This window comes from Amblyraja radiata, chromosome 6, assembly GCF_010909765.2.
Source record: "Amblyraja radiata isolate CabotCenter1 chromosome 6, sAmbRad1.1.pri, whole genome shotgun sequence".
Taxonomy (NCBI): domain Eukaryota; kingdom Metazoa; phylum Chordata; class Chondrichthyes; order Rajiformes; family Rajidae; genus Amblyraja; species Amblyraja radiata.
The window spans coordinates 23,939,829-23,961,505 of record NC_045961.1 but is presented as its reverse complement, the minus strand read 5'-3'; the positions used below and the strand labels follow the sequence as shown (position 1 = coordinate 23,961,505).

At 43.4% G+C, this 21,677-nt stretch overlaps 1 protein-coding gene across 2 annotated transcripts in view; it reads left to right on the top strand.

The window, feature by feature from the left end:
- diaph3 (diaphanous related formin 3) overlaps window positions 1-21,677 on the top strand; it is a 474,403-nt gene that overhangs the window by 381,842 nt on the left and 70,884 nt on the right. The gene's annotated exons all lie outside the window — the stretch shown is intronic.

The window sequence follows — 21,677 nt, the reverse complement described above, 5'->3', positions numbered from 1 at the left end:
TTATCCATTTATCCTGCATTCTTATAGAATATTATTCTTATAGGTATTATAAAATATAATGCAAGAGCATTATCAGTTTAAGCAGTTTAAACAAGATACTTTGAATCCTTATTATCAGCCTATATCTGAACCTATCCAATTTCAAGTTACATATTTGGTTCATCTCTCAGTTTATCAGTGATTTAATTTGACATTATATTTAAGGGACCTTTTACATTTTGTACCTCCATAATATTTGCATAATTTAGCTTAATTTCTAATTTATATGATATTTATTCCAAAATAATCCATAATTATGGACCAAAATACTGACAAAGGTAAGAAGATGCCACATTCAAGACATATGAGTGTCAGGGCCAGGAATAACAGCACCAACAATAACTTAGTTATTATTGACATTTAATATTGAATTCCTTTTTATTGTGATACAGTGGCCAGGCTATGTTCCTGGTAATGAGAACTAAAATGAATTCAGTGCTATAAGAAGGTACAAAAAAATGCTGAAGAAACTCAGCGGGTGAGACAGCATCTATGGAGCGAAAGAATAGGTGACGTTTCAGGTCGAGACCCTTCTCCAGCATTTTTGTCTACCTTCGATTTTTCCAGCATCTGCAATTTTTTCTTAAACATCAGTATTATAAGAGGTCTTTGGTATATAAAGGGATGTGTTACAGAAAAGAGTAATGTGCTGGGAATGCTGTACAAAGCCGTACCACCACTTCTGTTGTGCTAGGAAACCTGATATGTATTGTACTCCCCACCCCCGTCCTTCCCTTCCTATGCTGGTGCTTTTGCTGCAATTGTCCAAAGCCTGTTATGAAAGGTTGCCAGTGAGGGATGATGCTAGCAGGGTGGAGCTCAGGGTGATCTGGGATGAGTGGGCCCAGGATTGATGTGGAAAGCTTGCCAATGTTAGTCAATTAATTGCAGGAGCTGGGATGCCATGTTACTATTGTACAAGAAGATGGGAAGGCCACATTTGGAGTACTGTGTATAGTTCTAGTTGCCCTGCTATATACAGGGTGTAATTAAACTGCAAAGGGAGCACAAAAGCGTGCTGGTTGATCTGAAGGGTTTATATTATGAGAAGCTAGTATTTTTGATGTTTTTTTCGGCCGACATTGCCCCCGAGAGCATTGCAATTTCAGTCACCTAGGGCAACGTCGGAAGACCCTCGGAAAGCATCTGGACTGGATGGTATGTGTCCCCGGTGAATGTACCGGGGAGCCACGAGCATGGCGGGAGCGTCCGGGGGATCCGAACAACCCCGGCGCCGACAACCGGAATGCGCCCCGATAGGCCGGACACGTCCCACAGGCTTCCCAGGGGACTGCGGAGAAGCCGGGCGGAGAGGCCTGCCTGGGTCAAAGGAGCCTCAGCGCCGGCAGCAATGGGAGCCTCAGTGACAGCTTGAACGTCGACAGCAACGGGAGCCTCGGCGGCAGCAGGAGTCTTGGCAGTGGCGGGTACCTCAGCGCGAGCCTCGGTGGCGATGGAACGTGGGGGGGGGGGGCACAGGGAAGACAATGGGGACCCGGCATGGGGGGACCGCCATGATGAACAATGGAGGACCGGCATGAGGGAACCACTGTGAGAGACGGTGGGAGAACAAAGGAGACCCGGTATGGCAGAGGGGCACTTTAATTTTAGAATCCTCTGCCCAGGGGATAAACCTGCGTTTGTTTGTTTGTTTGTTTGTTGTGCGTTCCAGTGAAGGCGCTGTGCGCACGGCAGTCAGCCAACAGTTGCTGGTCCTTTTTTTTGTGCTTTTAATTTCAAGTTTTTGTGTATTGTGACAGTTGGCAGATGAATAAAGTCTTATTGTATCGTATACCTGGTTGAGTTCTTAAAACCTGTACAGACCAACTGGCTGAAGTTTTTGCAGACATCTTCAATTGAGATCTGAGGTTCCCACCTGCTTTCAAATACATCAGTAATACTGGTCCCCAAGAAGAGGAAGGTGACATGCCTCAATGACTACCGAACTTTCATGTGATTAGTTATGGCACGTATCAACTTCTCCTGACAAAAACTGGACCCACTGCAATTAGATCAACAGACACTACAATAGATCAACAGAGGATGTGATCTTGCCAGCTCTCCACTCTACACTGGACCACTATCACAATAAAAACACATATGTCAGACTGTTACTCATATACTACACCATCAATCTCTTCAAACATACCATGCTGAGGGAACTGGGTCTCTGCGCATTCCTTTGCAACTGGATCCTTGACTTCCTCATCAACATACACAAACAGTACGAATTGTTAGCAACACTTCCTCGATAGCCATCAGCACGGGGACATCTCAAGGCTGTGTGCTCAGCCTCCTGCTCTACTCACTCTATACCTATGACTCAGTAAGAGTATGGGAGCGAGACGATCGTTCGACTGAATGATAACGGAACAACAACCATTGGTTCTTGACTTTTTCATGGAGTGTAGAGGACCGCAAAGTCACTTTACAGGTATTTTTTAAATGATGAGGAGCATTGATAAAGTGAACGGCCACAGTCTTATTCACCAGAGAAAGGGACCGTAAAACTAGAGGGCATATGTTTAAAGTAAGACGAGAAAGATTTAAAACAGACCTAAGGGACAACATCTTCACACAGAGAGTGGTGCAAGCAACAGCGTGGAACGAGCTGTTAGAGGAAGTGATAGAGGTGGGTACAATTATGACAATTAAAAAACACTTCGACAGGTACATGGGTATAAAAGATTTGGAGGAATATAGGCCAAGTACAGGCTAATTGGACTCGATTAACCTGGTCAGCATGGATGAGATGAGCCAAAGAGCCTGTTTCCATTCTGCATAGCTCTACGGCTCTACTTCCAGTACATCGTATGCCCTCACATGCAGCTCTCCAGTCCAAGTCATGGGCAATTCTTTGCTGCAAGAGCAGCAGTGAAGAGTAGTTGTTCACCTCAACAGCAGCTGACCAGCAGCAGGAAAGGGCATAAATTCACTGTTCCCGAGAGCTGTGCACTATGCAGCCTGAATGGATGTGTTTTAAGTAAATATGCTTGTATGTTTGGGCTGTGTAATTAGGAGTAATATAACTAATCTGCACGGGAGGCCCAAGCTTATCAGTGTGCTTCTTTAAACCCAATTCTGCAAAGCGATTAATATAGCAGGTTGAAACCTTGTTGTCCAAATCTAAAACATAGTCTGCCATTCCCTTCACAGATGGTGCCTGACCTGCTGAGTTCCTCCAGCGCTTTATTTTGCACAAGATTCCAGCATCTGCAGTTTCTTATCACTCCATGTTTTGAATCTGTAGTTTAGATCTATATTAGACAATAGGTGCAGGAGTAGGCCATTCGGCCCTTCGAGCCAGCACGGCCATTCTATGTGATCATTGCTGATCATCCCCAATCAGTACACCGTTCCTGCCTTCTCCCCATATCCCCTGTCCGCTATCTTTAAGAGACCTATCTAGCTCTCTCTTGAAAGTATCCAGATACCCGACCTCCACCGCCCTCTGAGGCAGAGAATTCCACAGACTCACCACTCTCTGTGAGAAAAAGTGTTTCCTCGTCTCTGTTCTAAATGGCTTACCCCTTATTCTTAAACTGTGACCCCTGGACTCCTCCAGAAACATGTTTCCTGCCTCTAGCGTGTCCAAACCCTTAACAATCTTATATGTTTCAATAAGATATCCTCTCATCCTTCTAAACTCCAGAGTACAAGCCCAGCCGCTCCATTCTCTCAGCATATGATGGTCCCGCCATCCCGGGAATTAACTTTGTAAACCTACGCTGCACTCTCTCAATAGCAAGAATGTCCTTCCTCAAATTAGGGGACCAAAACTGCACACAATACTCCAGGTGTGGTCTCACTAGGGCTCTGTACAACTGCAGAAGGACCTCTTTGCTCTTATACTCGACTCCTCTTGTTATAAAGGTCAACATGCCATTCGCTTTCTTCACTGCCTGCTGTACCTGCATGCTTACTTTCATAGACTGAAAGGACCCCCAGATCCCGTTGTACTTCCCCTTTTCCCAATTTGACGCCATTTAGATAGTAATCTGCCTTCCTGTGTTTGATACCAAAGTGGATAACATCACATTTATCCATATTAAACTTCATCTGCCATGCATCTGCCCACTCCCCCATCCTGTCCAAGTCACCCTGCATTCTCATAGCATCCTCCTCACAGTTCACACTGCCACCCAGCTTTGTGTCATCTGCAAATTTGCTAATGTTACTTTGAATCCCTTCATCCAAATCATTGATGTATATTGTAAATAGCTGCGGTCCCAGCACCGAGCCTTGCGGTACCCCACTAGTCACTGCCTGCCATTCTGAAAGGGACCCGTTAATCCCTACTCTTTGTTTCCTGTCTGCCAGCCAATTTTCTATCCATGTCAGCACTCTACCCCCAATGCCACGTGCCCTAATTTTGCCCACTAATCTCCTATGTGGGGCCTTATCAAATGCTTTCTGAAAGTCCAGTTACATTACATCTACTAACTCTCCTTTGTCCATTTTCCTAGTTACATCCTCAAATGTCTACCCAACACCATTTCCTGCCTAATGTGGATTTCTTTCAGTTCCTCCGTCACCCCAGATCCTCTGGCCACTACTATATCAGGAAGATTGTTTGTGTCCTCCTTAGTGAAGACGGATCCAAAGTACCTGTTCAACTCATCTGCCATTTCCTTGTTCCCCATAATAAATTCACCTTTTTCGATCTTCAAGGGTCCAACTTTGGTCTTAACTAATTTTTTTCTCTTCACATACCTAAAGAAACTTTTACTATCCTCCTTTATATTCTTGGCTAGCTTACCTTCGTACCTCATCTTTTCTCCCCGTATTGTCTTTTTAGTTATCTTCTGTTGTTTTTTAAACATTACCCAATCATCTTGCTTCATCTTTGCTACGTTGTACTTCCCTTTTATTTTCATACTGTCCCTGACGTCCCTTGTCTGCCACGGTCACCCCTAACTCCCCTTGAATCTTTCTTCCTCTTTGGAATGAACTGATCCAGCACCCAGTATTATACCCAGAAATACCTGCCATTGTTGTTCCATGTCATCCCTGCAAGGGTATCTTTCCAGTCAACTTTAGCCAGCTCCTCCCACATGGCCCCAAAGTCCCCTTTATTCAACAGCAACACTGACACCTCCGATCTACCCTTCTCCCTCTCCAATTGTAGATTAAACCTGACCATATTATGGTCACTACCTCCTAATGGCTCCTTAACCTCAAGTTCCTTTATCAAATCCGGTTTATTACATAACACTAAATCCAGAATTGCCTTCTCCCTGGTAGGCTCCAATACAAGCTGTTCAAATAATCCATCACAAAGGCACTCTACAAAGTACCTTTCTTGGGGTCAAGTACCAACCTGATTTTCCCAGTCTACCTGCATCTTGAAATCTCCCATAACAACCACAGCATTACCTTTGCTACATGCCAATTTTAACTCATGACTCAACGCACCCTATGTCCATGCTACTGTTTGGGGGCCTGTAGATAAGTCCCATTAGGGTATTTTTACCCTTACAATTCCTTAGTTCTATCCATACAGACTCCACATCTCCTGTTTCAATGTCACCCCTTGCAAGGGACTGAATTTTATTCCTCACCAACAGAGCTACCCCACCCCCTCTGCCCAGCTGTCTGTCTTTTCAATAGGAGGTATACCCTTGAATATTCAGTTCCCAGCCCTGGCCCTCTTGCAGCCATGTCTCTGTAATTCCCACAACATCATACTTGCCAATTTCTAACAGCCTCAAGCTCGTCCACTTTATTTCTTATACTTCGCGCATTCATATACAACACTTTGACCTCCGTATTCACATCCCCCCCATCGCACCTCTAGCAATTGGCCCTGACCTTACTCTTTTATCCCTTCTCGAACTTTCCTTCCCATTAATTCTATAATCATTTGTAATTTTTCCTGTACTCGCTTCCCCTTCAACTCCATCTTTATACTCCCAATTTGTCAATCCCTCCCCCCCCACTATTTAGTTTAAACCCACACGTGTAGCCCTAGCAAACCTGCCTGCCAGAGGTACTGGAAGCAATCTAGAGATAACCACCATAGAAGTCCTGCCTTTCAGTCTTCTTCCCAACTCTCTGAACTCATGTTGGAGAACCTCCTTCCTCTTTTTCCCTAAGTCATTTGTGCCTACGTGCACAACTACGGCCGGCTGTTCACTCTCTCTCTCTCAAGGATGTTCTGAATTCGGCTCGTGACATCCTGAACCCCGGCACCAGGGAGGCAACGGACCATCCTTGCGTCTCGTCTGCCACCACAGAATCTCCTGTCTGCTTCTCGGACAATGAAGTCACCCACCACTATGGCTCTGCCCAAAGTTGGTCTCACAGGTCTAGTCCCATCTCTAAGATTGGAGCCACTGACGTGTCCGCCGCTCGGACTGGAAACATCGTCTCCCCCGACAGTTCCCAAGAGGGCGTACCTTTTTTCATTAGGCACAGCCACCTGGGTATCCTGCACTCCACGGTTACCACCCTTTCTCTCAGTCACACACCTTCGTTCTTCCTGTATCCTCGGCGTGACAACCTCACTGTAGGTCCTGTCCAGGAAACTCTCGTTTTCCCGGATGGCCCTGAGGTCATCCAGTTGCTTCTCCAGTGCCCTAACACGGTCCTTCAGGAGCTGAAGCTGGACGCACTTGCCACAGTTGTAGCAGCCAGAGGCTCCATCCGTGTCCCTGGGATCCCACATTCTGCAAGCATCACACTGTCTCATCTGTCCTGTCATGTGTTCACCGCGTCCCATCCTCTCGAGCTTTTTGCGTAGCCTCCTCTCCTCACCCTCCTCACCGAAGACTCTCGAGCCAAGGACTCGCACTTTACTCACAAGGCACTTCTCTCTCTCAAGGATGCTCCCCTTGAGCAATCTGGCTTATATTGACTGATAAATTGCCTAATATACCAATTTACAAACCGAATTCCTCAGTTTTAAACAGTTTTTCCCCTGTGACTTATTCACCTTTCCCACGGGTTTCAGCCAATAAGCTCTTCTCCCTGCTTCTCTTTAATTCCTGCTTGTCCAAGATCCACGTCAGCACTCATATTAATTATTAAATCTAGCTAAGATATAAAATGAACTAAGATTCTCCGCTAATTAATGGTTAACTAACATACCATTGCAACTTTTACAATCTCAGCTGCCGGCGTTTCAAACTTAAAGAAACTTTGGGTTACAGATGGTTCTCATAGTTTTTGTGTGATGTGATGACTGTCTGTACTTAAAAAAATAACAAATCTCTTGCTCAGAGGAAGATAATCAGGGGCAATTTCTCTTATTCAGATTTTCTGTGGTTTGGATTTTCTATGGTCTGGCACCTGTCGGGTCCCCAGGGTGTAGGATTAGAGAATTTCTACTTTCGCAGAATTGGGTGTAAAGAATTACTACTTTTTGAAAAAATAACTGCTGATGACTTGAAATATTACTTTTTCTTTTGCCATCTCCATCGAAAAATAAATGTAAAAAATTGTGATTATTTAATTAAAACTAGCTGATTATAGTTCCGGCAGTCTTTTGCATCCTTTTTGTCTAACATATATGTACATTTAATCAATACCGTGCAGAAGCTTACCAAAATGTATGGAACTATGGTAAATAGGTGTTGCAGTGTGTTATTATCATCACTGTCATTTCAGGAATCTGGATCTGATTGCTGAGTCAACACTATTACTTGCTGTGAGAATACCATCTGAAATAATACTTGCAAAGTTTAACCCAATTCAGTGCATCTCTAAACTATACATTCTTCTGCTTATCAACTTATTGTTATTGATTGAAAGCCTCCTTACAAAATACTTCAATTTTACTGATGGGACCAATAATATTGCAGCAGTGCTGCAGCAACAGTTGCCAGAGTAAGGGGCAGAAAGATTATTGGAACACAAAAGAGAGGGTCTCACTCCACGTGGGACCTTTGCCATATCTGATTTAGGAATTGTTGATCTTAATATGAATAAACTGGTTCAAAACTTCCACTTCGATTGCTGGTATTCCTCACCACAAAGAGATTTAAATTAATGGAAAAATGTATATTTGGCTAAACTATTGACATTGGACATTTTCTTTCCTAAACAGTAATGCAATGTCCTTTTTATCTTTGTGAAATTGTGAAATTGGTTGTAAACTTTCAGTTTTAATGAGAAATGACTCTATTCCCTGTGGCATTTAGTAAAATTTACTTGCAGTTAAAAATTGTTTAAGGGATTTACAATGCATTCTTTCAAGGCAAAAAGAACCGTGATGGACGAGGAAAAAACATGCTGAATATGTCTTGCTCACTGGTTTTATCTGTAGCTCACAAATTAATCAGGTTTTTTTTCTATTTTCGTACATCACTGAATTAAAACAGAATTATTTGTTTGGCAGAATAGATCAGTTTTTGGATTAAGTATACTTACTGACCATGCTCAATTTTTATTCTTTTGTATTACATACGAGGATTACTAGACTTTGTGGGGATGACATGAGTCATTTTGCTTTTAAAAAATAAATAAAAAAATAATAATAATAAATTTTATTTATGGGCGCCTTTCAAGAGTCTCAAGGACACCTTACAAAAATTTAGCAGGTAGAGGAAAAACATGGAAGGAGAATGAAATAAACAGTAGAGACATGACTAGTACACAAAGTAAAGACAGAATTCAATACAAAACACAATATGAGGCAATTGATTACCACTAAAGTGTATTATTATTAGATTTAGGTTTATTATTGTCACGTGTACTGAGGTGCAGTGGAAAGCTTTGTTTTGTATTCTACCCAGACAGGTCAGATATACCAAACCGATAAAATCAGTTCAAACAGAGGGTTAGATTTCGCTCTTAAGGCTAAAGGAATCAAGGGATATGGGGAAAAAGCCGGAACGGGGTACTGATTTTTAATGATCAGCCATGGTCATATTGAATGGCGGTGCTGGCTCGAAGGGCTGAATGGCCTACTCCTGCACCTATTTTCTATGTAACTCAATACAATAGATAGAGTGGAAGATAGTGCAGAATCTCGTCCTCAGCATTGTAGCGCATCAGTTCCATAAACAAAGTTCAATGTCCACAGTGGGGTAGAGGTGAATCAGGCAGTATCCTGGCTTATGGAAGCAACCTTCAGAGTCCTAATAATAAAAGGGAAGAAGCTGTTCCTGAGCCTGGTGGTGCGTGCTTTCAAGCTTCTGTACTTTCTGCCGGACGGGAGCAGGGTGAAGAAGGAATGGCAGGGATGTGAAAATGTTTTGAATATGTTAATTGTTTTTCCAAAGACAGTTTGAAGTGTAGCTGGTGTCAGTGGTGGGAAGTATGGTCAATGTGATCAACTGAGATACATCTACAACTCACTGCAATTCCCTGCGCTCTTGGGCCGAGCTGTTCCCAAACCAAGCTGCGATGCCACCCGGCAGTATGCTTTCTATTGTGCATCTGTGGTAGTTTGTAAGAGTCATTGGAGACATAATGAATTTTCTCAATCCTCTCAGGAAATAGAGGCGTCGGTGTGCCTTCTTGGCTGTTGCGCCATCTGTCTTATCCAGACAGTTTACCGGACACTTGCCAAAGCACTTAGCTTTCCCTTGCAAGATTAGGTGACACGCAACCTGCGGCAGCGGCAATAAACCAACAGGAGGCAAATATGTTTGTTGGCAAAACACTCTGCAGTGGAGAGCCATGACTATTATGGATGCAACTTCCTCAGAACATGTAGCTGGCAGTGCAGTAGGGATCATTATGGATACTGGTATGTTGGCACTTCATCTGTTTCCTTGCATATAATTTCCAGTTTGCTCCACAATCTCTTGAAATTTGTAAGCTGCAGAAGCTTTAAGTTTTACCCTTTAATTGTTCTTGTCTGTCGTGATTATACCCTTGTGCTATTCTTCTTTGAGGTAAACCACAGCTCCCACCTGATGCAATGAGAACTGAGCATCAGGATAGAGACTGGGGACTGAGTACGTCATTCACTGTAATACTAGGAAGCATCTGGCTCTAGTCAAGGTTGATAGACGCATTCACCGAATTGCTTGATGTATCATAAGACCTGCCTAAAAGTCTGCAAAATGTCAAGGAGCATTGACTCCATAACTTTTCAGGCCTTTGTGTGGAGTCTGGATTCTCACCTTTCCATCATGGAAGTGGTGGCAAGCTGTATTCAATGTAGATCCAGCCCTTGCGCAGCATCTAATGGCCAAGAAGTAACTTCCCATTCCAACATGATAAAGACTCAGCCAACATCGGACTGGTACAGTCCAAGCTTTGGCATTCATCCATTCATGCTCAGACTGCTAATTTCATGACTGGATAACATTGTGCAATGGGGTTTTGAAGTTGATGCAGCATTCTGGCAATTTCTGTTCCTGAACTGCAGGGATTGCTGAGGCACCATCTCTCTGGTTCACCAGTGTATCTGCAGGCTTATTATCATACAGTAACATGTAAAAATAAAAAGTGAAATAGGTTTGTTGACATAATATGAGCAACATCCAACTGTCTGGAAAATCAAGAGATATGTGATTCCTGCAGATGCTGGAATATTTTTTTATTTTTTTATTTTATTATATTGTTAATTTTAGGCCTACTTTCTGTTTTAAACATGGTAATTTTAATTTGTTTTTAAAGCTCTATGTATTTATCCTTTTTTTTTACTTATACACTGAATGGAAACCGATCGAGCAACGTTTTTTCGTTTCCTCTGTGTATGCGAGTACTCAGTGAAAATGATATTAAATAAATACTGAATACTGAATATTGAGCAAAACACAAAGTGCTGGAGTAACTCAGCGGGTGTATGGAGGATACACAAAAATTCTGAAGAAACTCAGCGGGTGCAGCAGCATCTATGGAGCAAAGAAAATAGGCAACGTTTCGGGCCGAAACCCTTCTTCAGACTGATGGGGTGGGGGGGGCGCGGAGAAGAAAGGAAAAAGGAGGAGGAGGCGCCCGAGGGCTGAGGGAGAGATAGGAAGGGGAGGAGACAGCAAGGGCTAACAAAATTGGGAGAATTCAATGTTCATGCCCCCAAGATGCAGACTCCCCAAGCAGAATATGAGGTGCTGTTCCTCCAATTTCCGGTGCTGCTCGCTCTGGGCATGGAGGAGACCCAGGACAGAGAGGTCGGATACGGAATGGGAGGGGGAGTTGAAGTGCTGAGCCACCGGGAGGTCAGGTTGGTTAATGGATGTATGGAGGACATGGATAAGTCACATTTCAGCGCAGGGCCCTTCTTCAGAATTATTATAGTAAGAGGAAAATTGATGGAAAAGACGTGGAGGAGCTAAGTCTAGAAAGTGATAGGTGAATACACATGAGGTTGACGAAGTGCAAAGGTAGAGATGAAAAAGAGATAAAAGTGTCAGATAAAGCGAGTAGCGGGGTGTTACTTAAAATTGGAGAATTCAATGTCCACAGCATTGGGTTGTTAGCTACCAACCAGCAATATGACCTGTTGTTTCTCCAGTTTGCATGTAGCCTCATTCTGGCAATGGAGGAGGCAATCCGGAAAACCTGTAAGTGCGGTATCACTAAAGGTCTGAGGAATTATAGTTCCATTGCACCTTTTCAGAGTACAGATATGGATGACTACACTCAAGTCCAATTGCTAAAGCTTGTATTTGTTTACCATTTGAATGACTTAAATTCTGTCTAACGGAATCATGATTCTCTTCCTTGATGTTGACCTTTTCTCTGTTGTTATCTTCCTGTTCTCTTTAGGATTGGGTGTGCTCTGCTCAATTGTATGCAAACTCAATAATGCATTAATGTAAAACAACTAATAGCCTGTGGATTACATGACATTTAAAGATGAAGCTGGTCAGCCAATGTTTGTTACAAAGCTGGTGATATTTTGGAAGACGAGCTTCTTTGTGGCTTTTTTCTTTCTAGTTATCCCAAGCAGGAAGACACGGAGGAATCAGTAGATATTTGATGTCATTACCTTGCATTCATTTTTTACCTGAAACCTTCAAATAAATGTAAAGCTCACTGGTCCTTTATTGGAAAATATATCTTGATCTTCCATGTGTAGCAAAGATCTGCCTCAACTCTTTAATGTGTAGCAAGGAGGTGATCATGTTTCATTTGACGTTCAGCTAATTAAATGGTTGGGTCCATGAATTTGGGGGCATTGTTCGGCAGTATTGGCAAACGGTAAATATGAACAGTTTCCTCCAACTCTTTAACAATGTTAGCCAACACACAACACTGCTGGCAATGGTCTTCATATTGATGATTCTTGTACTTTAATCTGTAGCTTATCTTCATTTCTTTGCCTGAGAACATGTAGAGCAATTGTTCAATGTTAAACATACATGGTCTGTTGATAGTTCAATCCTGTGATTAAAGTGCTTCATGAAGACACTTATCCAAGACAGTCCACTCTCTCAAGGCATGCGTTAATACAACCTCATATCGAGTTGCTTTAGTAATCTTCATGCCCTTTTTGTGCGATCTTAGTCTTTATGTTACATTGTGAAAATTGAATTTTCAGTACTAATATCAGACAATCTGTAGTGAAAAATCAGATTCTGGAGAGGAAACAAAGTATCGAAAGCCCTTAATACTGGCAAATATTTGTGGAAAGAGAAACAAAGTTAATATTTTAGATTGAAGACCCTTCAGCAGAATTGGTGCACTGTTCAGAGCAACATTTGTGCAGTGAGCATTTATGCCAATCAATGTCTGACCTTGTTAACTAATTTAACCTCTTATGACTGGTCACCCACAGTATAGGTAGCTGGAGACATGAGCCACCATATGTCTCCCTACACTTTCAATATTTGTTCTGCAAAGTCTTGCTAACCCTGTGCCTTGTTCAGGTTTGATTGAACTTCTGGTCATTTGTGTCATACCCCCATACAGTAGAATAGACTGCAGACACAAGAAATTGCAGATGCTAGAATCTTGAACAAAACAAAGTCCTGGAGGAACTCAGTTGGTCAGGCAGTATTTGGTAAGGGAATTGACAGATGACTTTTCGGGCTGAGACGCTCTCCGCTCTCCCTCTCCGCTCTCTGTGAGTTACCTCATGCTCCCCAGTGAGATGATTCCTCGTGTATTTGTTTACCCCTCTCTGCACACATCCTGTCCCGGAGCTACGAATGCGAAACGTAAACGGAGAGGCAGAGAGGGTTTGCCTTTATAGTGAGTACAGTTTCTCTCCGCTGGGAACAGCGTCTTGTGCAGGGAGCGCCTGGATTGGTGTCATTGCCACGAGTGTCGTTTCCATTGAAAACGTTACCGGCCGAAAGAGGTCGAAGATGGACTGTTAGTGCTGGCGCTGGTATCCCTACTGTGGGATTCCGGTCACAGAGTTCTGTGTACTGAAACTCCATCTTGTCTTCTGGTTAGCAGAGTCTATGTAGTGACAGTGTTAAACTCCGGATTGATATAATAGTCTGCCTTTTGATAGCAGAGTCTGTGAGTGTTGCACTGGGTGGCTGGATATGCAGTCTGTGTGCAGGGCTCCAAGCAAAGATACTATAAACATAGTATTATAAGTGTATTATAATAAACATAATATTACATAGTGTCCAAGCAAAGATACTATAAACATAGTAAACACAAACTGTTCCCCCTCAACGCTGATTACACTGCGAGAGGCATAACTGAAGTCGGGTCGGGTTTACTGAAATGGCGGAAGTTATGCTCCGTTGCATACTACACGTCAGTCCATTGGATTTTGCAGGAGTGGTCTATATTTGTTCTGCAAAGTCTTGCTAACCCTGTGCCTTGTTCAGGTTTGATTGAACTTCTGGTCATTTGTGTCAAACCCCCATACAGTAGAATAGACGACAGATGGCACAATGGGCTAAGTGTTTGGCTGGCGACCGGAAGGTAGCCGGTTCGAATCCCACTTGGAGTGCATACTGTCGTTGTGTCCTTGGGCAAGACACTTCACCCACCTTTGCCTGTGTGTGAGTGATTGGTGGTGGTCGGAGGGGCCGTAGGCGCAGAATGGCAGCCACACTTCCGTCAGTCTGCCCCAGGGCAGCTGTGGCTACAGAAGTAGCTTACCACCACCGAGTGTGACTGAGGAGTGAATGAATAATGCGATGTAAAGCGCCTTGAGTATTAGAAAGGCGCTATATAAATCCCATCCATTATTATTATTATCTTGCTCCGCTCTAGTATATTTGGTGCAGAGATCCAGTTCCCTGAATTTGATAACAAGTTTGGAGAGAATGATGGTGAACTGTGGTTGATGAACAACAGTCTAACTTTCATGTTCTTATTGTCCATATCGTCCAAATGAGAGCCAGTGAGATTGTAAATATTCTAACACGATAGACCCTTCTTTCAAGAGCATTTCTCCTTTTGGCCACTTGACCTGGTTTTTGAGTTGCTCAATCCGCGTTTCTGTCCTGCTTCGAAGCTCTTATTTCTGGCAACAAAAGGGAAAACGGCACTGTTTTTTCCAGTCCCATTCAGGGCATACTGTGCAGATAAGTGATTCTATTTCCTCAACACATTTCTCATCAGCGAGCTGGTCTCCTGTCCAAGAACTAAAAAATCTGAGAGTCATTCACATCTCCTTCTTGCTGTTGGATGACAGTGTTCCTGTGCGCAATAACTCATATTACTAACTGGAATGCTCCAGTTTGGTAAGCCGATTAATAAGCCAATGTTTCAGGAGAAGGATAACACCCATTGCCTATTTTGTGCTTTCATTGGGCATCATTAAGCATGTGAAGCCTTACTGCTCAATTTGCCTATTAGCTAATGCTAAAAATACACAAATGAAATAGGAAGCAATATGTCATCCATTCAAGCAGCTGTATCTAGTCCCCCATTATTTTTAACAGAAGCAAATCTAATTTAATAATCCATGTTTGGGGGCTCCTGGAGCCTCGATTCACCCCTGATCTGTCTAAATTGAGTTTGCATGTTCTCTCTATAAACACGACCATTATAAATTATCCATTAAAATAGCAAAAAACGGGTTAATGATAGAGAATAAGTTGCAGGATTACAAAGAAAGGGGAAATTGTGCTGATGAGTGCTCTGTTGGGAGGTATATCCACCGAACAGGCTGACCTTTAAATTCCTTTTTCCTCAATAGACCGCAGACTGTGTTGGCACATAGATGAAATTCACAAAAATCTTAATTGAAGTCTGCTTTTGCTGAGGGGTGCTCCCTAGACATGGGAAGTGTTCACATTTTCCAGAATCTTGCCTTAAACTGTTGTTATCAGAGAATTGTTGTGGTGCAACAGGGACTAGTTGGTAAAGGATTATTGGTTTGCAGATGTTGATTGTAAGGCCCATTCTCCTGTGTGCTTCAGTGAATGAGTCAACATTGTTATTGTAGATAGGACCGCCACTGGTTGAAGATTTTAAAACAGTCCTCACTTATTTATTATAAGTTGAGGAAATAAGGTGAAAAGTATCAATGTTTTCTGATGACACAAAAATAAATGGGAAAATATATTATGATGAAAATATTCCAAATCTGCAAAAGGATATACCGGGATATAATGGACAAAAACTTGGCAAATGAAGTTTCATGTACGTAAATTAGATCATGCACTTCAGTAGGAGGAATCAAAAGCCAGACTATTATCTAAATGGAGAGCTTGCAAATGAATAGAGGACAGAGAAGTGTAGGTATTTTTGTGCATAGAACTCAAAAAGTTAGCTGACAGATGCAACCATCCTGAGGTACTACCCAAGGAAAAGAATAGCTGAATGCCTCCTGTCACATGGCAAAAGATAAGCAATGATTAGTTGATAATTACCACAGCAGTAACAAATAAAGAGAATGGATTTGTGTGATGTAACTGGCTGAATTTCTAAAATGAATGATGGGCATTACCGACCCAATTTATGTCTGTGAGACTGAGGCTAATCTTCAACATGTTATTGCGACTCTATTCTTCACTGCTTCATGTGTGGAAACCAACTTATTTTATAAATTTCTGTCCATGAAACAACACAATAAATCATAAATTCAAAAATCAATAACATTCCATTCAGTTATGATTTTATAAAATTTTGAACACAAGAACAAAAGAAACCTTCTTCCCTGGTGCCATGCATGTAATACATTTTCTTTTATTCTGGAAATTGTTCTTTTCAATTAACTTGATTACTTATTTATTTTCTTGTTTTCTTCGTTTAATCTCGAGTCTCGAAAAATGAGTTGACCTGTTATCACATGTTGCTTTCTAATGCCCCTGTCCCACTTAGGAAACCTGAACGGAAACCTCTGGAAACTTTGCGCCCCACCCAAGGTTTCCGTGTGGTTCCCGGAGGTTGCAGGTGGTTGCCGAAGGTTGCGGGTAGTGGAAGCAGGTAGAGAGACTAACAAAAACCTCCGGGAACCACAAGGAAACCTTGGGTGGGGCGCAAAGTATCCAGAGGTTTGCGTTCAGGTTTCCTAAGTGGGACAGGGGCATAATTGTGTATTTTGAGTGGCTCGTTTTCAAAATGTCCCACCAGTAGTTGACACTTCCAACAAAACTGACCTTGTCCCAGACCAAATTAATCATCAGTCCAAAGTTTGTTCATTGCATTTGCTTGCTGATGATGCAATTCGTTTATGGGGTATTTTTCATAGCTGTACATTTCATTTTTAAATTTCTAAAGAATTGATTTTTTGTGCACCAAAGTGTAGCAGATTTTCTAATATCCATTTTTAAAACAACATTTCTTTTGAAATGCATTTAATGTTGCCATACATTTCATTGAACATATTCACCAATCTGTAAATGAGGTTGAATAGAAATTTAAGCAAAAAAGTTATTTAAACAACAAAATATTTATGAAGGTAACTAATTATTTGTGAGATGGAAGCGCTTGGCCATTATCTTGGCTTTTAAACGCTTTTAGGAAGGCACATGGATCTTTTTAGTTTAGTTTAGAGATACAGCGCGGAAACAGGCCCTTCAGCCCGCTGGGTTCGCGCCGAGCAGCGATCCCTGCACATTAACACTATCCTTCACGCACTAGGGACAATTTTTACATTTACCAAGCCTATTAACCTACAAATCTGATCGTCTTTGGAGTGTGGGAGGAAACCGAAGATCTCGGTGAAAACCCACGCAGGTCATGGAGAGAACGTACAAACTCCGTACAGACAGCACCTGTAGTCAGGATCGCACCCGGGTCGTTGTAAGGCATCAACTCTACCGCTGCACCACCATGCCGCCCTTATCTGTAGGGAATTGAGGGATGAGAGACAAGGTGCACACAGAAGAGATTTTTCTAACTTAGCACCACGTTTCGCATGGACACTGGGCCATAAGACCTGTTCCTGTGCCATACTGTTTGTCTTTATTATCACATTGAAACCTTAGTGATGTAACATTTTGGAAGTAGGAACATCATATGAAGAGGATAACTTTTTTTTACATTGTCGCATTAACTATTACATTTTTTTTTAATATATCCAATGTCATGTTACATTGGATAGAAAATATCGCATTATAAGCATAGTGAAAAATAATGTTTACATTTATTAAATCATGACCGATAAATTTATATTGCACATTCATACTTAATTTGCATCAGTGTACTTCATAGTTGGGAACTGTAGATCAGAAGGTACTGTTCATTTCTAATGACACTAAGACTAGTTAAGGTATAGACTGTATGCCAACCTATTGAACATGGATGAATATAGCATAGTAACCGGGCCTTTGGCCCACAATCCGTGTGCTGAATATAAAGCCAAGTTAAACGGATCTTCTCTGCCTGTGCATGATCCATATCCCTCAATTAAATGCAGATCCATGTGCCTATTTAAAAGCCACTTTTTTATTGTGCCCACCACCATACATGTAAAAAAAAAACTTTTCCCCCCTGATCATTAAGGTATGCCCAGGAGTCCTTGAGCCATCCATCCTGGGAAAAAGATTCTGACTGTTTACTCTAGCTATGCCTCTCATAATTTTATATATTTTATCTACTTCTATTTTGTTTTCACTCAATCTCGAGAAACAACTATCCAAGTTTGTCCAACCTCTCCTTGTTGCTAATACCTGCAAATCCACGCAACATTCTGGTAACCTTTTCTGCACCCTCTCCAAAGCCGTTACATTTGTCATGTAATACGGCAACCAGAACTGCACGCAATACTCCAAAAGCACCCAAAAAAAAGTTTTATTAAGGTGCAACATGATTTCCTGGCACTCATAGTCAAAATTCCAGATGACAAAAACAAGCATACCAAACATCTTCTTTACCATTCTATCTACCGGTGTCACCACGTTCAAGGAACTATGTTCATGGACCTCACGATCCATTTGCACTTCATTGCTGTTCAGGATCTTGTCATTAACTGTATACTGTCCTTTTACATTCAACCTCACAAAGTACAAAATGAAATTACACTCCATCTGCCATATCTCTGCCCATTTCTGTAGCTGATCGACATCTCACTGTATTCTTTGACAATGTTCCTCACTGTCCATAACTTCTACCAATGTTGTTGTTTGTAAATTTACTAACCAACACACCTACATTTACACCCAAATCATTTATATATATCACAAACAACAGAGGTCTTAGCACAGTAATCTGCAGAACACCACTGGTCACAGACCTTCTGCCTGAATAACACCCTTCCCCCACTAATCTCTGTCTTCTGTGGGTAAGCCAGTTCTAAATCAAAACAACCAAATCACCATGGATCCCAAGTATCTTTATCTTTTGTATCAACCTACCTTGAGGGACTTTATCAAATGCCTAAGTAAAATAAGGATGACAAGGCAGGGGAACCTTGGTTGATGAGGGAGGTTGTAAATTTGGTCAAAAAGGGAAAGGAAAGGAAAGTGAGATCATCTGGCAAATTATAGGTCAGTGAGCCTCATGTTAGTGGTAGGGAAGCTATTGAGTGGATCCTTCAATGCAGACAACATCTACTGCCCTACGTTCATCAATCACCTTTGTCACCTCCTCAAAAAACTCAGTCACTGTAGCATGACATGACATGCTGTGGACAAAACCATGCTGACTATCTCTAATTATCCTATTCTCCGAATGCGGGTGAATAGTGCACTAGACTTTAGAGATACAGCATGGAAAAGTGCCCTTCGGCCTAACCTACCGAGTCTACGCCGATACAGCGATATCCTCATACACCAGCACTATCCTAAAACATTTGGGGCAATTTACAATTTTACCGAAGCCAATTAACTTACCAACCTATATGTCTTTGGAATGTGGGAGGAAACCGGAGCACCCGGAGAAAACCCATGCGGCCACAGGGAGAGTGTACAAACTCCATACAGACAGGATCTGTAGTCAGGATGGAACCCCGGCATTGTAAGTCAGCAACTGTGCCACCCACAAGTTGAACTCCCCTTTGAGTGCTAAGGGTTGTAATGTCCCTGGTCAGTGATGAGACACTGGTTAGTTTAGAGATGCAGCATGCAAAATATTCCTTTTGGTCTATGGAGTCCACAGGGCCTGTTTCCATGCTGTGTCTCTAAACTCATCAGTCTCATCACTGACCAGGGACCAGGCACATAAAGAATCCTTTCAAATAGCTTCCATTCCATTTCCCTGAGGCAATGTCCTAGTTTATTTCTATTTCTCTTCTTGAACAAATGAGCAACATTGGCTACTATCCTATCTCCGGGTACATTGCCTGTGGCACAAGAGTATACAAAGATCTTTGTCAAGCACCCTGCAATCTCCTCTCTTGCCTCTTTCAATAACTGGTTTAGATTATTTCACCTTAATGCTTTTCAGAAGGTCAATACCATCTCCTCCTTGATCTCAAACTGTCCTAGCATATTGGTATACCTCACACTGATCTCACTGCCCTCCATTTCCTTTTCCTTGGTGTATACTGGTGTAAAATACTAATTGTGTATCTCGCCTCCATTCTCTGACTCCGAGCATAAATTGCCTGCTTTACCCTTGAGTGATCCTACTCCCCACCTACCCTCTTGTTGTTAATGTATATATATAACGCCTTGGGATTCTCTTCAGTCCAACTTGCCAATTACATTTCATTGTTCCTTCTGGCCCTCCTAATTCACTGTTTTACACGCTTTCCTTATATTCCTCAAAGGCCCTGTCTGATTTCATCTTGAAAAACCTTTATTTGCTTTTCATCACTCTTTGACCAAATGTACAACATCTCTCATCATCCAAGGTTTCCTTACCTTGCCATTCTTATCCCTCTTTCCTGGAACATGCAGCCTTAAACTGTTCTTGAAATGGCTCCCACATGTTTAGTGTGGAATTACCCAATTGCAACTACAGGTGCACAACCTTTTATCCGAAAGCCTTGGGACCAGACACTTTTCGTAATTCAGAATTTGTCGGTCTTCGGAATGGAAATTTTTTAGCGTAGATTTTAATGGCTGGCTCAGTGGTAGAGTGCTCGGCTCATATCCGCAAGGTCGCGAGTTTGCACCTTGATCCTGGCAGTTACTCGATCGCGAGTTTGAGTCTTCAATGTCGTTTTTTCTTGCAGAATAAGTGTCTGTATGAAATGCAGTGTAGGAGAGGTGTACTGACTGTGTGGGCAGAACTTTGGAAGTGATTGCCCACCAGTCTAAAAAGCCGCTGTGTCTCCCTGTCCCTGGGATAGCAGGGGGCGATCAAACAGCACAATACCCCCTCCAACTCCAGAGGAATCCGCTCCCCGATGGGCCGCTACCAAAGATCATAGAGGAGCTCCTCTATGATCTTTGGCCGCTACAGCGACAAGTGGCAGTTCGCCCACAGCCCGAGCTGCGCCCCCTCATCCGCCACCCCAAGAACAAGACGTACCTTGCACACCATCAGCTTCTGCCCCTACGTGTTCCTCTGGAGTTGGAGCGGGGCTGGGCTGGAGTTGCTGCTGGCTGTGGGTCTCTGGGATCTCCGTGCTTGCAGTGGGCCTGGGGGTCGGTGGGAGCTGTGGAGCCTGTGGACCTACGGACCTACCTCCGTGGAGCTAGCCAGCTTCGGAGCGTGGAGAGCTGCGGTGGCGAGCTGCTGCGACCCGACTCCGGTGGATGGTGACACCGGGAGCTCGCGGGTCCCCGGTGGGAGACTGCTTTGCGGGGCACCGGCAGCGGCGACTTCTCCCGCCCGAATTACGGGGTTGAGAGTGACCTGGAGGGGGGCCTTACAACGCCCGGCGCGGCTGTCAATTGCCGCGGACTTGCTAGAGCCCGCCGGGGGCTCCAACATCAAGACCCGGGGCAGGGCCCTACATCTCCCGGCGTGGCTTTGAGTGGCCGCTCCCCGTTGGGCCCCTACGACGCCCCGAGCTGCGCCCCGTCATCCGCAACCCAGGTTCCTCTGTAGTTGGCGTGGGGCTGGGCTGCTGTTGGCTGTGGGTCTCTGGGATCTCCGTGCTTGCAGTGGGCCTGGGGGTCGGTGTCCCGTTGGTCCTGACGTCTCCGGTGACTGTCACTGTCCTGCTGCAATCACCGACGTGAAGACAGTGCAAAGCCCCCGCGCCGGTGCAATGGGCGGGGAGCTGGAGAGGGGAGGGAAGGGGTCACACACATGGCCGGGTAGCAGAGGGGTGTAGGTGCGGTGAAACTGAAGGGAGCGACAATCTGCACTGTGTATCGTGAGTCTACCGTGGGAACTTTTTAACTCAGCGGGCAGGCAGCAGCAGATTGTCAATTATTAACCCTCCCGCGCAATATACCCTCACCTTCTCTTTTATGAATGGGGATTTAGTTCCCCTTTCTTCGAGGACCGACCGGAGGTTCCGCTGTCACCTCTGCGGGCCGCCC